This window comes from Equus caballus, chromosome 16, assembly GCF_041296265.1.
Source record: "Equus caballus isolate H_3958 breed thoroughbred chromosome 16, TB-T2T, whole genome shotgun sequence".
Classification (NCBI taxonomy): domain Eukaryota; kingdom Metazoa; phylum Chordata; class Mammalia; order Perissodactyla; family Equidae; genus Equus; species Equus caballus.
Window position 1 is genome coordinate 93,186,098 of NC_091699.1, and position 20,351 is coordinate 93,206,448.

Consider the following 20,351-nt stretch of genomic DNA (forward strand, 5'->3'; position numbering starts at 1 on the left):
AATGGTACAAACCTTGTTAATTTTTCTTCCTGTTGTGGTAGACTGGAATATTTTAATCCTTATCAGAGTTTAAAATAAATTTCTGAAAATCTGTTTCACATGAGATGTGACTACTTACAAATGCGATTTTAAAAAAAGAGTTCAAAAAGTTCAAGTTGTTTAAAATAAAGAATATTTCATTCTAACAGGTGTGTGTTGATATCTCATTGTGGTTTTGGTTTGCATTTCCCTGATGATTAATGATGTTGAGCACTTATCCACGTGCCTCTTGGCCATCTGTGTGTCTTCTCTGGAAAAATGTCTATTCAGATCCTCTGCCTATATTTTAATCGAATTTTTTTTATTTGCTAGTGAATTGTATGAGTTCTTTAGAATATGATCTAACGTTGGAAAAGCTGTGTTAGTAACTCCTTTATTTTGAAATAAACTTCTGGAGAGGTTTAACAAAACCTAAAAGGCTTTTTAAAAAACATTTCTGCAACAATCGAGGTCCACAGAAGTCTGTGACCAGGCTTGAAGCAGTTTGGCTGAAACAAATGCAAACTGAACTTCTGGTTTGGGCAGGGCTTTTCCCCCCAAATTATGTCCCTTTCATGACAAAATAGAAAACCTCTTTGTTTCATGCATCCAGCTGCGCGTCCATGGGCGTGCGTTCTGGTTTGGTCTTGGCTAAATGCAGAGAAACACAGTGGACCTGTTTCAAGTCTACGCTGCCGCCTCGTCATGAATTCATCACCACGCTGTCACAAATGTCCTCCTACAGTGCCTTTCAGTGCCTGTGGTACCAAAAGAAAGGAGCCAGTATTGTTTATGAAATGGCTGTGAAACAGATATTTGATTCCTTTTTTTTCCCTCCAAATCTGTTATAAGCAACGGAAGCAAAGGAAAGAGAAATTAAAAAAAGAAGGGCAGTCACTTCAATGGTGTGAAACAGAACAGAAGGAAAAGAGAGAGAAATAGAAGGAAAGAGCTGAAAGAGAGAAGAAGAAAGGTAGAGAAAAGGAAAGAAGGAGAAAAAACCTCAGCTGTCCAGCCATATACCGAGAATGTGAATGGATCCTAATTTGGAGGAAGTTGTTTTTACTTTTTTACCTTCAATAATAATGTTTCTATTTTGTTAAGCTGTGGTCTCTATTTTTACTGTAGTGTAAGCCCAATATTCACCTGAGATGTTCTTTCCCAGAGTTATACTGTTTAGATTTCTATCAGAACCTCCAGGTCACCAAGGCAGGAGGTAAGTTGGAATCTGTCTTGGAGAAACAAGAACGTCTCTCCACCTTTTTTTTTTTTTTCGCCAATCTTCCTCATTTTTAGCTTGAGGAAGATTCACCCTGAGCTAACATCTGTGCCAATCTTCCTCTACTTCATATGTGGGTCGCTGCCACAGCATGGCTGATGGGTGGAGGATGTCTACACTGGGGATCTGAACCCACGAACCCAGGCTGCCAAGTGGAGCACACAAACTTAACCACTAAGCCACGGATGGGCGGGCAGCCCCTCTCCATCTTGCTCTACTCCCGGGGCCTGGACCAGAAGGAGCAAGGTAAGCACTCAGGATGCAAAGCTTAAGGAGGTGCTCACTCTCAGGCACCAGCTCTACACCCACAGGAGCCTGACAGCAGGTGCCTCCTTAAGCTTAGCCGACTAGATGCCTCGCGTGCCTCACCCTAGTCCCGCCCTGCCACCTGCTCCAGCACAGGTGCTTCTCTGCCCTGGCAGGAATCCCAGGGCCCCCTCTCTTACTTCCATCTAAAAGCCAGGGGCTGTGGCTCCTCTCCCGTCTGACTCTCACCCTACGCCTCCACTCCTCCCACACCATCCAAGCCTTGCTCTCTCCTCCCTCAGCGAAGCAGCTTCTGTCCTCAAGAACCTATGGCTGGGTTTTAAACCGTCCACCAAAAACGTTAGAGGTTAATACGTGGTTCTGGGCCTTGTTACAAGAAAAATCAGTCAAAGAAATTTTGTTTGTTATGCTATGAAACTGTGAAACCACGTTTAGTGACATCACGCCTTGCAAACCATCCCACGGTTCTATCCAAAACAGATCTTTATCTAAGGATGAAATGAAGTCAAGAAAATGGGCCTTTCTCGTTGGTTCTAGATGAGATTACTTCATTATTAGTGTAGATTCCTGACTGAGGTTTGCTAGGAAATGGCCATGGCACAGAACCACCTGCTGGCGGCTGGCTGTTGAAGAGCCAGCCTTTCTCCCCACCCCACTTCGTTCCTCCCCTGCAGATAGCCGCGCTGCACTGGGCCTCCCTTAAGGAGAGAGGTACGTCATGTCCCACAGGGGTGCTGAAAAACACGGCTTTTGCTGGACACTCCAGGGAGAACAAGATGACTTATGTCAAAGCAACAGGCCCCAGTGAAGACCTGCAGCCTCGGTGGCAGGTGGGTCAGAGGGTCGTCTTCAGCTCCCGCCACGTCCCCACCGTGGGCACTTGCTCTAGAAGCAGCCTGTGGATCCTGAACACAATTCTTCCTTTGATTCTTTTGATGACAGAGCAACAGCAAAATGCTGTGGCAATCAAAACTGCCTGAAAACAGCGTATTAACTGTTCAGATCTGTAATTGAGTTAATCACGGAACTGCTGGCACGTGCTCTCCACCGTTCTTCATAGATAAGTTCTTGACACTGCGTCCCTGAGACTTCACTCCTTCTCACCTCGAGCCCCTCTCTCGGACAGGACTCGGGATTCACAGGAGTGACTTCCATGTGGGATGAGGGTAGGAAGGAAGACAGGGCAGACATTTATAAACACCTGCTCATTTAATTTTGCCAAGACCCTGCCAGACACATCCCAGTGTCATCACTCCGCAAATGAAACTGATGCTCAGAGAAGTTCAGCGGCTTTCCTATGGTCACTCAGTTAAGGCAAGGTGGAGTTAGGAGTGGAACCCATGGCTAATCTTGATAGACTTCACGCTCTTTCCCCCTCTTCACCCTCCTGCCCTCATGTTTCCTCCCATAGTGCAACGGGACCAATACTCTGTACAAGAGGAATGTGTTCTCTGTCGACAGCTTGCTTGATTTCTAAGAGCTGGGTCTTGGCCTTCCTTTTCTAAGCTCCAATCATCGGAAACTAATGCTGAACAAATCTTCTGAGGCTGCCTCATGCAATCCCTTTAACTTGTGATGAGAAAACTGAAGTGCAGTGATTAAGCTACTGTGCCCCTAGCGAGCCGTGGAGACAGGGCGGGGAGCAGGACCAGCGCCGACACCCCTGCAGTGTGTTGTACCTCACAGAGCCACCAAGACTGTGCAATGAGAAGCCTATGTCCTAGACGTGGGGAGCCAATTCTCTCAAGACACCAACTTTTCTGGGGACACACAGGTAAGTGGTGTTGGGAGTGACGGTGAGGGCAGCCCCCACCCACGTCAGTTGTGTGTGACCCCGGAGTTCACTGTTTCTTTCAGCAGAGCAGTTCTGGTCATCAAAACCCATTGGGAGAACAGATAGTAGAGAGCACAAGAAAAATTCTCCAGCGCTTTTCCAGGCTGATTCCTGCTCTTCTCCCAGGACTTCCTATCCTCTCATCCTCCAGCAGTTACAGAGCTCTCCACAGCAGTCCCCAGAGCTAGACCACTCCTAAAGTCACCACCACTACCACCCTCCACTCCTTGTAACCACATTCTCATGTGGCCCTTGGTCTGAGTCCACAGCCCATATACACCAGCCCCATCCCTCACACCCTCCACATGGACTCACCTGCTCCCAGTTCCAAGCCAATATTCATGCCACAGCTCCCGGAGGCCTGCCTCCTCCCTACTGTATCCCCTGCCCCCAGTTCCGGTAAGCCAGGGGTTGCAATCGAAAATGTCTTCAGGAGACAGGAAGGTATGAGAAATGTGTGAAGTGCTGGGTGTGCAATGATAGGGAATGGTGGGGAATAGAGCAAAGTAAAAAGTGCCAGCTCCACCTAAATAAATGCAAATTTTTTTTAAATTTAAAGCATTCTGCTGTTCACACAAAGTACTTTCCCAGCCTGGATTCAGCGGCACCAGTTTCCAACCCGTCTCTACTCCAATCTGTAGGCATTACTTTCTGCAAGTCCCAAATCAAAGTCAAACTTATGTCTCCAGTGTTTCTTTACTAACCACCTCTCCTTTATGTCCCCATAATAGTACATAGACTTTGTACCACACTATCTGACTTTTGTATTTCATACACCTTGAGGGAAAGAACCATTTACCTATGGTTTATACCTCAACTTTCTATCAGCCCCTGCCTCAAACTTAGTTAACAAGAAACTCAAAGAATATACAGTGTATAGTGTACAAATCTTATAAAAGAACGCTTATTTGGTGCAATTCCCATTCGTAAGTGTGTCGATTTTTGTCACTGGCATCTTCAGAAACTCCTAACAACGGAGCAGAAGTTAATTTTCGGCATCCCCATAGTTCAGAGGATAGGGAAACATTCTGTTGTTAATTTGCACTAATACAAATAAACCATATGGCCTTCTGAATGACAGAGTCACTGTGACACCCAGCCAGCTAGGCCTGGACCATTTCTCGCTTCTCCCAGAAAGTTGTCAACACGGGAAGTCAACTTATGGCCCACAAGTCCTATCATCTGCTGCCCTCTAGTGGACAGAATAGATAACGGACAGTGTGCTCCAGAATCCCAAGCTCCCTGAGACCCAGCTCCAGAAGACAGTCAACAGTCACCTAGGAAAATCGTCCCTTCCTCTGGGGGGTAGAGTTGGAGTGATTGCAATAAAAACAGGAAAAGTTACAGAGGAATCAAGCTACAGTTTTCTATTGTGGAAGGCAAAGTTTGTGTCGAATTAAAATAAGTCGGATTCAATAACTCATTGGTGAGATATAAAACAGCCAGTGAGACTGGGAGACACCAGGATGCGGTCTTCACAGCATGCAACAAAAATGTCATTTTTTAAAAATAACTTTTAGGGGTGTTTTTTCCTCCAATACAAAAGTATATAAACTTTATTGTACAAGTTTTTCTCCTTTACACAAGAATGTGTTCATCTTAGGAAGTACAGATAGGCAACAGAATAAAAAGGAAATCACCCAGAAACCACCCTCCATTGCAGGAATACCACTGGCGATATTGTGAGTAAGCCATTCTAGCAGTTACTGAATGCATATGTAAACACGTGATTTTGTTTTAACAAATTTAGGATGACATCTTGCATCCAGTTTCACAACCACCTTCTCTGCTGCCTCATTCTGAGGTCACAAAAGGTATGTGTTTTCTGACCTCATTCCTTACCTGTGTGTTTCAGCTGCTCTGACGGTGGGCTTGTGCATGCGCTATGACAGACCAAGTCATCTGCTTTCCTCGCCTGGAGCCCTCTCTCCTCCAACGTGTCCAGCTGGCTTAGGCAAGTGACCAATCATAGCATATCATTGTATTTTCCATACGGTAGTTAAAATAATAAATCTGAGCATATGGAAAATAAATTTAACAGTAATACTATCTAAGGTAACTGTATTCATCGTGGTGAGTTGTTTAATTGCTTTAAGATCCACTACCATACTGGATCTGTGGACATGGCATTTTTATTGCTTTAATAAACATATTTCTTAAATTACATCCATATGAAAGATTTTTTTCCCAAAAAATATGAGAGATATTTACCTTTCTCAAACCAAAATTTCACATGCAACCAACCTGCACTTATCTTAGAAACGAAACACGACCATCATTTCTCTCGGCATGGGCAGCTTGTCCCCATGTTGGAAACGCAAGGAAGAGAACAGCATCTACTCAAGGGAAAGCTCTGATGGCGGGAATGGAAGACGGGATGACCAGATTTAATGTTAACGCAAAACTAAAAACCCCAGGATGGTACTTAAGGGAGGGTGATGGGAACGTATTGTTTCCTTATAATGATTTTAAATGGAAATTACAATTCAATCACAAATGAAAGTAAATTGTAGACAGTGAGGCGAACAAATCTGTGTCACTCGGATTCACGGTGATTATCAGATTAGCACCCCGTCCACCGCCATCTTCTCGGTCTCCCTCACCTCACCGCCTGAACTGCAGTTTCGCGGGGACTGCCATGGGGCAGCTCATCGGCGCTGTATTTTAGCGGGGCTTCTATCCTCCCTGTTTTTCCTTTTCGTTGCTCGGCAAGGTAGAGAAGGAAAGAGCATTAGAAGAGTGAGAACTTGTGCCTGCACCTGTTTTAAAAGTTGTGCAACCCCAGTCAAAGGCCAACCATCTGGCTCCAGGCGGCCTCCCACCTGTCTCCCTGCACTTTCCTCTCACCAACTCCACTCCAGCCACGCTGGTCTTCTTGCTGTTTCTCCACACACCAAGCACATTTATACCGCAGGGCCTTTGCACCTGTTATTCCTTCTGCTAGAACACCCTTCCCGCTACATCTGCAAAGTTCACTGCGCCACTTCATTAGGGTCTAAGTTCATCTGTCCCCTCCTTGGAGATGTTGGTCTTCCCCACCGACCCTTCCTACGACAGCACCTCCTGTCACTCTCTACTCCCTCACTCTGCTTTGTTTTCTCTTCCCAAAACATCGATCACTACCTGACATATTGTATACCCACTTTGTGCTTCTTTGTTGAATGGACCCAGTATCACTCAGGGAATTCTGACCAGGAAGGGCCAGCACAGGTCTGTGAGGACATTATGTTGAGAGCTCACCAGGAGATGCTGACACACACCCTGGTTAAGAACCACTGGCTTGACGGATAGTATAGTTTTTGGGGTCAGATGGTCCAGATCAAAGTTCCAGCTTGGCAAGCGTGGGACATTACAGCTGTAGGCTCAGTCAGAAACACGGTGGCAATGATACCCACCTCCCCAGATCGTGCTGGAGATAACACCAGCGAATGGATTGGAGACAAGCCCCTGAACTAGAACACGCCTAATAAATATTAGCTATTAGTGCTCTATTTCTTCTCTGAAGGTGAACTCCTTGTATTTTTGGGAAAGAAAAAATTTTAAATAACAAAAAAATCTATTTTTAATTAGAACTGCAGACAATCCCTCTGAATCAGATGGTTGCTTTCCTGTAAACTGTAGATGGTACGTCCATCTTTATCCCCGAAGCCAGTGCAAAAGAGAAATGAATAGAATTCGGCCAATACCTGTAGCCAATGCAATTCCATATTCTGAAATTCAAAATTGCAGGCAGCGATTTTTCCTGCATTGCCCCAGAGTGGCATCGGTGAAGAGGCGGGCTCCTCCCCACACCCAGGCTCAGTGTCCCCAAACGGCACCCTTCTTTCTGATCCCTGGCAGGGGTGGCGGCAGCGGGAGCACAGGGATGATGGCCAGGTGGAGATGGTGGAGGAGCCACCTGGACAGGGCAGGAGACAGCACCTCAGGAAGCAGCAAGTGGAAAATGGGCAATTTGGAAGCATTCGCTCTAGTCACAGCAGAGGCCAGTGTGATCTCCGAGGGGCAATTGGTGACTTGAGGAGGCTCGACTGGGTGGCCGCCTGTGTCATAAAAAGCAATTGGTGTCTTGAGGAGGCTCGACTGGGTGGCCGCCTGCACAGCCCAGAGGTCTCCTAACAAAAGTGGCTCTGTGGTAGGAATTAGTCCTCCGGAGACCTGGCGATGGCCACCGTTTATGTCAGGGATCGCAAGGAAAGGACTTAAGAACACACAGGCGGGGACATTTTGTTATTCACGTTTACAGAAATATTTGGTAGATGTACTTCTGTTTACAAATGCCACTTACCAGGTTTAATTGGATCAAGAGTGACACCTAGTGGACAAGCTCTGCTGAACTCTATTTTCTGTCCCCCGAAATCAAATTAATTGAGTTTATAAAAATTATTGCACAGTATAACCAAGGTGTCATAAAGCCAGAGTTTTTGAAAACTGCACCAGAAATCCTGGAATTTCAATCTCTATAAATAGACAGCAGCAGAAGAGGACTGACAGAAAGAACTAGTTTTTAAAATGTACAAGTGACAAAACTGATGAGGAAAGGAAACAGTAAAGTAAATCCGCGTTCCAAGCTTCTCGAGCCCAGGATGAAAACTCTCCATCAGATGTAGGGAGAATGATCCGAATTTGGGAATTTGTGAGTAGGACTTTGCGGATTGGAAGCCGGTTAAAAACATCTGCTACTCCCCTGGAAACCCTGCTGGGCGGCCTGGCCTCAGGCGCTTGGCCCCTTCGCTTTGTGGGGTCCCGAATGCTCTCTCGCCCTGAACCGTGAAGGTCTGAGTTCACACGCATCGGCTGACTCCGGGCAGGGCCGGCTGGATGCCCCTCGGGCTTCTAACCCCACATTCTTTTACCATTTTTTCTAATCCTAAAATCGGGGCCTATAACCTAACGCCTAGTCTGAACATGAAACAGAGCCTTGAACCCTGGACTGCCCCAGGACACCCAAGATCTCACCTGCTGTAACTACACAGGTGTGTATTTGCCCTTTTTGATTTTCGTGAAGAATTCATTCTGCTTCCTAACTGTCCTCTGGGATAACATTTTGCTTCCCCCCCCCCCCCCCCCCCCCCCCCCCCGCCCCGGGAACAACCATTTGCCGTTATGGGGAGGAGGGTTTGCCCCGGCCCTCCGTGACGTTGCTGCGCCCTAGCGGTCTCTGAGCGCTCTGCGGTGCCTCACCCTCCCCACCCGCGCTCGCTGGGATGCCTCCTCAAGGGACCCAGGGTTTCCAGCCCGGAGCGTTCCCACCCAGGCCTCCCCGCAGCTGCCTCCCGACACTCCTCTGAAACTCACTGGGTAAACCTCATGTGCCATGAAACAGCTCCCGCCCGAGCGTCTCCTCTCCCTGGAAACGTGCGCTTTATTACCCCCCGCCTGGGCTGCCCCGCGCTGCTGGGTTGCTCCCGCAGCACTGTGGAGCCCAATGGCATAATTCACTCCTGTTTGCTTAATTGGTTAAATCTGATTAAAATGTGGTTTTGGCCAGGGTATAGTGTGCTCACTTGTGTGTATTTTAATTTACACACACACCCCCAATGCTGAGACCCGGAGGCACAGTTTAAAAATGGAAAGTTTTCAAAGCCATGCCGATGACAGTCAACACCACTTAGACTTCACAGCCAGCAAATACTTAAAGTAAGTTTAATTACCAAGAATGACTGATCTTCCAGGCCCAAGGAGGTGTCGCTCCCTTCTTCAAGGTTCCCAAATCTGGCTGCTCCGGAATCACCAGGAAAGCTTCAGGAACACACACTGCCTTGGGCCCGAGCGCACCCCTGGAACTAACACTCCAGACAGGGACCCGAGATCTCCATCCCCAGCTCTCAGCCAGCCCGGGCGCTTTCGGTCCAGCGTTTGGAAGCACTGTCCGCATCGCAGTGCAAAGCTCACCTCAGAAAGGTCCGAGAGCAGCTCCCGCCAGTTTCCCACGCTACACTCATGCAGGTCATCTTGATTTTTGCCAGATCCACGTACCACCTGCCCTGCAATTTACCTAAGATGTGTATATCAATGGGCTTGCATTTTTGCATAAATGAAATTCTTTAATTATATCACTACGATGAAATCAAGGCTTTGATGTATGTCGTATTTTTTCTGATACAGAATGCAATAAATATATACCACTAGAAACTGTTTTTACATGCTTTTCCCTGTAACAGTAAGCATAGTTGGTACCAGTGGGGTTCACCTACAACACTTGAGAAAACACCAACAGAGGAAATCATCTCCGATCCCACCTTTCCTTCCACAGACGGCCCCAAGGGTGATTGTGAACAGGAGAATTTTGCGTTGAGGAGCTCAGTTCCTGGAATTTGACTGGGAATCTGAAAGGAGGACTTTTCAGAGTGGAAGCAGCCACTAGCTCTGGAAACCCTGCTGAGCGACCTAGCCTCGAGCAATTGGCTCAATTCTACAAAAACTGGGGGCTCCATTCTTTACCCCATCCCCTCCTCCTTTTAATCAGTAATCAATTAAATCACTGGGGGTAGGGCCTGGTCTCCAGTAATTCTAATACGAAACCAAGGGTAAAAAGCATCATGCCATTTCCCTTTCAAAAGACATTTCTCCCCAATTAGGAACCCCCATTCCCCTCTACCACTTCCATGGGGCCCCCTTGTCTTCATTGATAGAGGATAAAAAAGCCACTCAGCTTCTTAAACATTCTCACAAATACAGACCAGAACCAAAAAAGCCGAAGTCCAAACACCAGGGAGTCCAATGCTCAGAGCCGCCCTAAACTCATCCGGCACCAACACCCCAGTACCTTCACTACGGAAGGCCCGGCTTGCTTCCATCATTCTTTCTTCTTCTTCTCTGTTTTTCCTTTTCTTAGTTAAAAATAAACGATGTGCTTTTTTATTATTTTGAAAGCAAATGTTCAATGTAAGAAAAATTATAAAGTAAAAATGAATAATACATGTAAACATTTTTCAAGGTCCGTAATACAACCATGGAGAGACAGCCACTGTTGATACTTCAGGATATATATTCAGAACCCTTTCTAGAACTTGTGCCAGGGTATCATTTACAGACTGAAGCGTGCTGAACCCACTGAAGTAAAAGAATGAGAGGTACCTCCCTCCTTCCCAAGCTGACTCTGTGTTGGGAACCTGACCCAGCCTCAGAGGCTTAAAACATTCTAGTTGCAGAACCAGAAATAGAAGCTAGGAGGCGCTAGAAGGCTAAGGCCTCACCCACCCAGAAAGAGGCTGGTGCTAAGACGAGAGGCCTGAACCAGGAGAACAGAAGGTTCACTAGGGAGAAGCCAGTGGCAGTGGGTTCTGGGAGCGGAGAAGACCCAGGCCCCACTCCCAGAGAGCCTTCAAGCAGCGACCTGGCTTCCGGGGAAGAGGGACTGAACCCAAGATCTTTGGCCTTATCCTGCAGCATAAGATCCTCGTACCCAGGTTGGCACAGAGGAAATGAAGCCACCCTCTTAAGCAGCGTAGTGAGCGCCCCGGTACCTCCCATAGGGACCTGAACAGTTGTTTCCCCCAGACCCCCACCCCCCGGCCCTGTTTGTTACATACCATGTAAAACTCAACTGAGATGGAATTTCCAGCCAGTTCTGGTGGGTGGGAGGGGGCCAAATTTATCTCATTCAGAACTGTAAAAGCCCATTGACAGAAACCACCAGAAACACACCTGCAGAACCTCTCAGTAAGAGGGAGGTGGGAGGGGCATCTTATAGGACTTGGGCTTTTTATGGGTACTTTTAGGAGAAATTAGGGAAGGAGGGATCAAATCTGGATTGGATTCTGTCAAGAAGAAGGGACAATTTGGTGATAAATATCTTAATTTTTATCTTATAAAGAAAATAACTAAAGTGGTGAGAGTTGTCATTAGTTTAAAAAGAAAGTAGCAGTCACCTGTGTTAGAAGATATTTTTCATTTGTGTGGTTGTAGAGTGGCTTTATCTTGTCCCAAACATGGTCCAAGTGGTCTTGGCTGAGCATCGTTCACATTCTGTGAACGTTGTCCATGCTCCCTTGGGAACATCGTGATCCAGAGTCATTTCTTACTTTCCTAAACAAAGGAATGTATCATCTCTTAGATGATTAATATCTATTATATATATTTTTTCAAACATAGGGTTACACTATACATACTGTTTGATCACTTTACCTAATGATATGTCAACCACAGTTTCCAGGACAGTGTCCGTCTCCTTCACTTCACGTGGATGAATGGGGTTCCACGGTGTGGATGAGCCATACATATTTAACTAATGCCTGACTGCTTGGCATTTAGAATATTTTCCTTCATGTGTTCATGTGTCTGTGTGTGTATTAGCTTGCTTGACCTGCCATAACAAAGCATCACAGACTGGGCGGCTTAAACAACAAAAATTTATTTTCTCACAGCTCTGGAGGCCAGAAGTCTGAGGTCAAGGTGCCCACAGGTTGGTTTCATTCTGAGGCCTCTCTCCTTGGCTTGCAGACGGCTGTCTTCCTCCAGCATCCTCATATGCTCTTCCCTCTGTGTGTGTCTGTGTCCCAATCCCCTCTTCTTATAAGGGCACCAGTCACATTGGATTAGGGCCGCCACACATGACCTCATTTGATCTTAATTTCCTCTTCAAAGGCTCTATGTCCAAATACGGTCACATTCTGGGTTACTGGGGATCAGGACTTCGACTTATGGGGGGGTGAAGGGACACAGTGCTACCCACAACAGTGAGTGCATGTGTGCGTGTGTTTATAATCAACGCTGTAATGACATCTCTGCATCTACGGTTTTGTGTACATCCATAGTAATCTAGGAATTTATCCTAGCGATCAGAATGCTAAATTGAAGTGGGATCAGAGTCCTAAGGCTTTTGGTAATATTGCCAAATTGCCCTTACAAAGTTGTTACAATGTGCACTCACCGTGCAGCACAGGAGGTGAGGTTAGCGCTGCTTCCTTCAGTGCCCTGTGACTTTGCAATTATCTGTTTTTACTGGTTTCACATTTCTCAGATTCATCTCCCTCCACTGCCAGTTCAGAGGGTCCACACATCTAAGTGAGACCACGACTCCCCACTTAACGTCATTGTTTCATGAGGTGAGAGTTCTCATCACAAGTCAAAGGGATGCCCTGCTGACAGTAAATCGGGATGTCATCTCCACACTCAAAGGACAGCTTATTAAAGTGAGGCTGTTTACTGACAGAAGTAGGTCCTTGATTTTTATCTCAAGCATTTAAAAATCTATTTTGTGCTCCACGACATCTCAGTAGACATTGGTTGATTTTCTTTTAAAGACCAGGTGATTCAATTAGAAATCTTTTGGTAGCAAGTGACAGAGACGTCAACTCTAAATGACTTAAGCAAAAAACAAAAAAAAAGAGAGAGAGAGATTTATTTACTAACTGAAACTCTGTGAGACAGGGCAGCCACAGCGGAAGCTTTGTCCTGGAATTGAAGGCTGCCCCCAGGTGCCCCTCTGTTTGGACGGGCTCCATGCCTGCGCTCTGTGGCGGTCTCTGGCTGCTTCAGGCTTCATCATAACGGTCACGACATGACTCAGGAAAGTCAGAAGGGCGTCTTCATGGATACTGGGCAGGAGAGCAACATGCACCACTCTCTGACTCTCGTAGGATTCTAGAGCTACAGGAAATTTAGAAATCATCTACTCTAGCGATTTTCAAAAGGTTTTTGTTTTGTTGTGTTGTGCTTTGTCTTGCTGGATCAAACAAGATCTTTTGCTTTCTTCAAACAAGACCTTACAATGAAGTCAAATACATAAAAGAATAAAACTGAGCTGCTCAGTTTGAAACAAGGGTGGGGAGCCCCAGCACCCCTGAGGCACCTCTAAGAAGCACACTTCCGATCACTTAAAAGATGGGGAAAATGAGGCCCCGAGCACGTGCAAGGCTTTCCCTAGGACACGCGGCCCCTGAGTGGCAGAGCCAGTGGAAGGTGGGTGCCCTCACCTGTCCTGTCCCCTCGGTCTTGCTGCTTCCCTCACCTCTGTCTGCTTCTCACTGCCATTCTGAGTATTGTGTTTAAATTCTATCCTTGATGTAGTACCTCTGCTCCTACCAAAAAATGGTAAACAAAAGTGAAAGGCTCGATGGTTGACCTTCCGTGTGTATGCACAGCCCCTGTGCCACCAGCCAGAGTGTGGATCACCGAGACCCGCTGAGGACTGAGCCGGTTCAAAGCCACCCTGCACCTCTGTGTCCCTCCAAGTCCACTTGAGGCTTTTATTCAAATCAGCAGGGTGGTGCCTAAATCAGTGTTTATCAGGGTATAATCTAAGCACTTTGTGGGAACTTCTCCAACATCCTCTTAGGAATTCTTGGGCTGAGAAGATACTTTTGGACAAAGTGCAGTATGAGCAATAGAGGTAAAGTGAACCAAAACTGGAGTCCTCATAGCTGACCGATGAGGAAGAAAGGTGGGTGATCAGTTCTACTTTAAGGGCTAGGAATGCTTTCTCTAGTGCACAAGTGAGAGTTAAAACCAACATTGAAAAAGAAATTAAAGAGATGACCAGGGGAAAGACCCCTGGCCAAGTGGTTAAGCTCGTGCGCTCTGCTTCAGCAGCCCAGGGTTTCGCTGGTTCAGATCCTGGGCACAGACCTGGCAGTGCTCATCCAGCCATGCTGAGGCAGTGTCCCACATAGCAGAACTAGAAGGACCCACAACTAGAATATATAACTATGTACTGGGGGGCTTCGGGGAGAAGAAGAAAAAAAAGATTGGCAACAGATGTTAGCTAAAGGCCAATCTTAAAAAAAAAAGATCAAATTTATGCAAATGTCAAAGGAATCCTAAGTGGTCAAAAATAAAACAAAACAAATATTTTAAATAAATAAAAGAATAAACACCATCTATGTCTGGTGAGAAGTATACCCCAAAATATCACCACGTTTTATCTGAATTTATAGCCAAGAGATGGACGAGGGACTAATGTAGCTCACCAGTATATTCCTTCTCCACGCCACACCTTTCTCTCCCAGCTTTAAAGAAACTTTTTCTTATGCAGAAGATTCATGGCATAGGGAAAAAACTCAGAAAACTGCATTGATAAGTTTTCCAAATAAAACAAAATGAAAGGTTAAGGGTCATGGGGGCACAAGATGAAAGGTTAAGGGTCATGGGGGCACAAAATGAAAGGTTAAGGGTCATGGGGGCACAAGATGAAAGGTTAAGGGTCATGGGGGCACAAAATGAAAGGTTAAGGGTCATGGGGGCACTGGGTAACATCCAGAGCTACGTGTATACAAGATCACGGTTAGAAACGGCGCGGGGGCCGGCCTCTCCCTTGTGAAGCACAATTTGCAGAGGGTCTCATTAAACATAACTCTCCCTTTACATGGAGGAAAATTGTTTCTGTCAAAATGATGACTTCTGAGCAAAACCCTCACACAGGCTTTTGCACTGTTCACAAGTGTTCTGCAGTTGAAAGCAACAGTGAATTAACTGAAGCTAGAGATGTGGAGTCTCTCCAGATGATCAAGTTACAAAAGAAAATTTTTCCCCTTGGATACAGAAGAAAATATTAGAAGAATGCTGAAATATATATGTACATATCCCTTTCAGATCTGAAATCACTTTGCGGGATTAGTAACATAGAAACATGTTAAATTCATCAAGATCTGTTCATAAGATCTCGAGGTCTGGTGCACAGAGATCTCACTGTCAGGAGGAAAGACCAGGTCAGGGAGGTGCTCCGTTTTTTCACCTTTGGGTTTGAATAATCAAAGAAATTCATGCACACTCGCCCCCACCCCAACCCCCCAACTTATGTTCACACCTCAATTCCTTGTCACCTGGTGTTACAATTTTCTCTGTACTCATCCATCTTTCCCATCACATTCTAAGCTCAGCAAAGGCAAGGACTGCACCTTACCCATTTAGGATCCTGAAGGGCCCTCAAGCATTCAGTAAAGTGAGTAACACTCAATAAATATCATAGACACTGAGGCAGAAAAGTAACCAAACGAATTGTATCAACGCCCCTTCTAAGCTTTGAAATGCTGCCATCTTTACCTTTTTTCTGGTTTAGTAAAAAGTTAGGTGCAAATCTGAAAGAAAGGCCGGGTCAGAAGATTCCAAAATCATGGCCAAGCAAGGATTAGGACTGTGGAAGATAGTTTTGGAAACACTTGGTGAAATTAATTTAAGCCCAACAACAAAATCTTTTGTTTTTCTCCTTTGCCAATTTATTTAATGAAAAGATAACACTGTCAGGGAAATGGCAGCTGAAGCCAGAGTGGCCGAACCAGAAGAGGGCACTCCGACCACAGACACTTAACAGTGGATGGTTTTGAACGTCTGCCCCACAGCGGGGCCAAGCGAGAAAGCACCGCATTCTTTCCTAAGGAGCTCATAATTCTACCAGCCAAGCAAGAGGGAAAAGGAAAAACACCGAGGGTAAAAAAATGAGTAGAGAAGAATGCCAGAGGCAATGACCAGGCTCCTGATCACGCAACTCTGGAGGCAGAGCTTTATATGGCTTGCAGAAGACAACTACCTCCCCCTCACTGAAGCCTAAAAAAAACAGAAAAAATGCCAAAGAGGAACCAGACCAAACCAAGCCACATGCTGGGCTGCATTAACCCCTCCTCCGCATCGCCGTGCAGCCTTTTTATTTCCACTTGTTAGGACCAGTCATTTCATTCTAAGCCCAGACCACACCAGAAGCTTTGGGGACACGTGCCAGAGGTCTGCAGTGTGAAGTGACAGTGCTGGACTCTCCACCCCTGGAGCCGGGTGGGCCCCCGCACCAGGGAAGCAGACGCACTCTGTCTCTGCCTCGCACTTCTTTGGGGCAGGTGCAGGCTGGCGGTCTGAACCTCGGGAGGGACAGCACTTCTGTTCTCCTCCTCTGAGGCTGCCATCACACACCACACACGACTGATCCAGAGGTGGGGAGGCAGGGACACCTCCTCCTGGCCCCAGAGCCCCGTCTTCCCCAAGGCCAGCTCTGTTTGGGGATCTCATTTGTGTACTGGTCCAAAATGCACCTGCCCCCGGGTATGACTCTACAGTGCTGCCCCCACCGCCCCTGCCCTGGCTCAAGCCCTCTGCATGCCGATGGGCTCCTAGCGGTCTCCCTGCTGTGGGCGTGAGCCCGGCAGTCCTCCACACCACACTGGAGTTCCCTTCCTGGAAAAACATCTGACCTCTGACTCTTTCAACCCCACTGCCACCATTCTTCCCATTGCTTACTTACTCCTGTCACTCTGGCCTCTAGGTTGTTCCTTGAACATAACTGCTCCTGACTCAGGGCCTTTGCCCCTGTGGTGGTTCTATCTTTTCCACAACTATACTTGCAGCATCTAGCACACTGGATGTTCTCAGTAAATATTTGTTTAATTAATTAACTAAAACATACCTGTCATACACCCAGTTCCCGCCTCCATCCCATCAGGTACTCCTCACTCACTCAGGAATTAAATCAAATCCTACGAGTGGCATTCAGGGCTCCTGATCTGCCCCTCCCTCTCTTTCGGGCCTTATCTCCTATCACACACTGCTCCCCCGCCCCACAGTGGACCCTGAGCTCTAGGCAAACCTCATCACACACCACCCCCTTCAGGCCTGATGCACATGCCCCTGCCTTCTGTTCCATCACCTCTTGTTGAAATCTTCCTAACCTCTCCAAACCCTTCTGACCTGCTATCTCCCCACAGTGAAGACCTCCATTCTCCCCCATCCCAGCCACTGACAGTTCCGTCACCATTATCAGTTTGTGCGGCTCTCATATTATGTCCTGTGTTACAAATGACTCCTCCATTTAACTTCCTCCACCAGCAGACAAAGTACAGGAACCGGACAGTCACCCTTTTAACTCCCAAGCACACGGAGCAAGGGTCTCAAATTTAAATGCCAGCAGAAGCCAGGCACAGAGTAGGTCCAGAACATGAGTCTACCAGTCAGCGCGGGCTGCCACAACAGAATACAGCAGACACGGGGTTGAAACAACAGAAACTCATTGCTCACAGTTCTGGAGGCTGGAAGCCCAAGCCCAAGGTGCCATCAGACGGGTTCTGGTGAGGCCTCTCTTCCTGGCTCCTACAGGCCCGCCTTCTGCCTGCGTCCTCACATGGCCTCTCCTGTGTGCACACACAGAGAGACAGCTCTCTGGGGTTTCTTACTCTTCTTATAAAGACACCATTCCCATGGGATGAGGGCCCCACCCTTATGACCTCCTTTAACCTTAACTGCCTTCTAAAGGCCCTGTCTCCAAATACAGTCACACTGGGGGTTAGAGCTTCAACAATTCAGTCTGTGACAGTGAGCAAGGTGGGACTGAGCAGAACTGGAAAGCGGTTCCCCATCCACACGGGGAGCTGCTCCTCACCACCAGCACGTGACACCCAAGCCTAATATTCCCAGCCTTCAGAATTTGAAGGAAGCTGGAAATCTGGATAATTCTCAGGTGAAATCTCTTAATTTTAAAATGTCACTCACTAATGAAAACATGTGGTTAACTATGTGAGCAAAAAAAAACCAGTGTGCAGGCACGATTTGGTCTGGGGTCCAAAAATCGGGATTTTCCTGAATTCCAGCGGAAGTACTGGGCCCCCCCGGGAAAGCCCTGTGAAGCGCTTTGTGGGGAAATGGTTCAGAGACACGTGTGCCATTGTTCAGGAAACTCTGAAATGAAAACGATATGGTGGGAAAAAAGTCTGGCTTCTCACTGTTACACAAAGACTGCCTTCTCCTCCCCACTCTCCCATCTTGTTTGTGCATGAACAAGTTGCTGCTGGCGCTGCCTGCCTCTCTGGTCCCACCTCCCTACCCAGCCACGCAAACCTGGGCAGACCCTCCCCAGTCCCCGTCTAGTTCTGAGGGCTGCAGTTAATGGGGGAGAAAGAGAAACTGGAGTGAGTTCAGAAGAAGACCACAGAAGAGATTAGAGATCTGAAAAATAAAGACCAGGAGAGGTTAAAGGAACCAAGGTAATTCTGCCTAGTGGCGAGAGGGTGACAGGGGGAGCTAGCATTGGTTTTCAAGTTTATAAAAGGCTCGTGCCTGGGACGGTAATGAGCTGTTCTCCCACTGAGAACAGAACAAACAGAAAACAGACTCCAGACGCAGCACGGGGCTTTGCACGTTGCTTTCCCCAACGCTGGTGTTTGCAAGGACTTCTGTATTTGAATGGACCTTTACACTGGAAAAGTTCTTTTTTTCATTCACTCTCTCTCTTCTGGCTGTAACGTTCTGTGATTCTAAGAATATCCTGTTAGAAAAGGTGGTTAATAATGAAAGAATGAGCGGTAAGATAAAAGGAAAACTTTCGTCTACATAAGAAGGCAGTGATGTGGTGTTGCTCAGAGAAGAATGTAACATTTCTGTGTTTACCTACGAGATCCCCTTCATACAGGAAGCAACCGAAACCCAAATGACTTTGGTAACATGTTCAAGGTCACAGAGGCCAACAAACAGCCAGCTTTTTTCCCATTGCATCCTTTCCAGTTACATACCAAAAAAGCTGGGTTTTCTCCAGCAAACGAGGAGTGGCGAGGATCATGTCACAAATAAACAGACACACGTAAACAGACAACCAACCCGTTCCTCAAGAAGTGCAGTGTCATGGTCCTCCAGGACAGATGAGCTGCCCTCCCAGGACAGCTGGACGTTTCCCAGGGGATTCTGGTGACTTGTATTTTCTTAATTTTCTAAGTGGAAGGAAGAGCAAGGGTGAGCTTTTGTCTGGGGAAACTCTGGCAAGCCTGGGGCGACAGTCGACAGGCCCCAAGGAAGCCCTCGGCAGAAAGGCCACTTGATGGTCCTGGATGTTTCCTGTGAGCCTCCTCCCCTCGGAGCCCCAGAGCCCTCCTGCCCCTGCACACCTCCATCAGGATCAATTCCTTTGAGCCAGGTACGCCCACAGAGAAGGCAGATCAGACCCAGAAACTAGCCTAAGCTATCCTGTTTCCTCACAGCCTCGCTCTGTCTAGCAATTCCCCCCAGAGTGATACGGCCTTAATCCTCTTGAAGAATGCCCACTGTCATATAACTCACAGGAATGACCTTGGGGGGCTCCACCGAGCAGGAAGGTTTCGGACCAACACGTGCCGTCGCCCCTCCTCTCCAGCAGGCAAGACCCGCCTGGTGAGTCTGTGGCACCGGCTCAATCTTGGGCTCCCCATCCCACCACTTCCCAAGATTTCTTTCTTTACCCTGATATTGCCTAATTATGTTTTTCCTTCTCGTGGGGCTTTTAAAGGCCCTCAGAATCATATTTTAATGTGATTAGTTATTAATAAGAAGGATTGTCAACATTAAATCAAAAAGAAGTGTTTTGTTTTGCTTTGTTTCGTGTGACAGGACTGTATCTAAAGGGCATCAAAGGGAAGCGGATCCCACTTAACTCTAGGGCATAAATTGTTACTGCATATCTGGAATCAGGGGTCAGGACCCCAGGGATCAGACAGGCTGGCACATGTGGAGAAGGTTGACTGAGACCGTGAATCTGGAAATGGCTAAAGGGGCAGCTTATCTGATTGCTGTTGTCTCTCCTAATGCCATTAGGCTCCATGCTGTTAGGCTCTGAACTGGCTTGAACAGCATAAAAATGGGAGGATGAGGACACTGAATTAATTTTCATGGGTAGAGATTAAGTTACTTATTTGGGATTCTGTCACAAAATTTAGAGCCGGACAAACCTGGGTTGAAGTCCCAGATCCACCATTTGCTGTGAGAACCTGACCAAAAAACATCATCTCTAAAATAAGGATAAGAATACCAACCTCCGAGGCTTTCGTAAAAATTAATTTATATAAGACACATCATACACATAGGAGTTTTTAGCATATATTAAACTTTTGACAAGAGGTAACTTAGTACTATTATTATTACCATTAATTGCCATTAAAGTAATATAAAATAACAATACAGTCATCATGATGTTTCGTTCAATGGTGGACCGAATATACGACAGTGGTCCCATAAGATTAGTACCACATAGCCTAGCTGCGTAGCAGGCTGTACCATCTAGGTTTGTGTAAG

General features: G+C 46.7%; 1 long non-coding RNA gene across 1 annotated transcript; it reads left to right on the forward strand.

Annotated features, from left to right (window-relative positions):
- Positions 1 to 764: 764 nt before the first annotated feature.
- Positions 765 to 5,564, forward strand: LOC138918091 (uncharacterized). Its single transcript, XR_011427057.1, has 4 exons — positions 765 to 1,234; positions 1,388 to 1,543; positions 2,976 to 3,338; positions 5,254 to 5,564. It is a non-coding gene; the product is annotated as an uncharacterized lncRNA (long non-coding RNA).
- The last annotated feature ends 14,787 nt before the right edge of the window (positions 5,565 to 20,351 follow it).